General features: G+C 37.8%; 1 non-coding gene across 1 annotated transcript; it reads right to left on the bottom strand.

Moving 5' to 3' along the window:
- Positions 1-371: 371 nt before the first annotated feature.
- Positions 372-504, bottom strand: LOC137760358 (small nucleolar RNA SNORA43). Its single transcript, XR_011073312.1, has one exon. It is a non-coding gene; the product is annotated as a small nucleolar RNA SNORA43 (small nucleolar RNA).
- Positions 505-822: the final 318 nt, after the last annotated feature.

Below are 822 nucleotides of genomic sequence, written 5' to 3'. Positions count from 1 at the left end.
AGATCTGATTCATCTGCTATGTTCACTAGACATGGCACCTTCGGATTTGCATTTGTTTCGGTCTTTATAAAATTCTCTTAATGGAAAAAATTTCAATTCCCTGGAAGACTGTAAAAGGCACCTGGAGCAGTTCTTTGCTCAAAAAGATAAAAAGCTTTGGGAAGATGGAATTATGAAGTTGCCTGAAAAAAGGCAGAAGGTAGTGGAACAAAATGGTGAATACGTTGTTCAATAAAAGTTCTTGGTGAAAATGAAAAATGTGTCTTATTTTTACTTAAAAACTGAAGGCACTTTTTGGCCAACCCAATAATAATAAATATTTATGTTTGATTTAAGTGGGGTTTTTTTTTGTTTTTTTTGGCTTTTTTTTGCGATGTCCGGCTACATACCATTCTTAGCACCCACTGTTCTGAGCACTAAGCATAGAAATAGCTGCTTCCTCTCTGCCCCAATGTCACAGGTGCAGCAGGCAGTCACACCCGTGGTGCCAGCGGGTCCAGCATCTGCAGGGCAGCGTCCCCTCCTTCCCACCCAGCGATTTAAGTTTTTGATTAAAAATGTATTTGAATTTCATATATTTGATTACTAGTACCTTTCACATTTAACACATGATTTTTGGTAATAGAACAAAAAGTTATGAAAAAAATCTTAATCATTACAATATAATTTTGTTCATGGTTGCCAGGTGTTGGGGGAGTGACAAACGGTGAGTGTGTACTTAGGGGGTGGGGTTTCTGTTTGGGGTCATGAAAATGTTTTGGAACTAGATTCCACAACGTGGTGAATATACTAAGCGCCATTGATTGTTCACTTTAAAATGGT

This window comes from Eschrichtius robustus, chromosome 2 (assembly GCF_028021215.1).
Source record: "Eschrichtius robustus isolate mEscRob2 chromosome 2, mEscRob2.pri, whole genome shotgun sequence".
Lineage (NCBI taxonomy): Eukaryota > Metazoa > Chordata > Mammalia > Artiodactyla > Eschrichtiidae > Eschrichtius > Eschrichtius robustus.
Note: the sequence above shows the minus strand (reverse complement) of the source record. Positions and strands in the feature narration are given on the sequence as shown.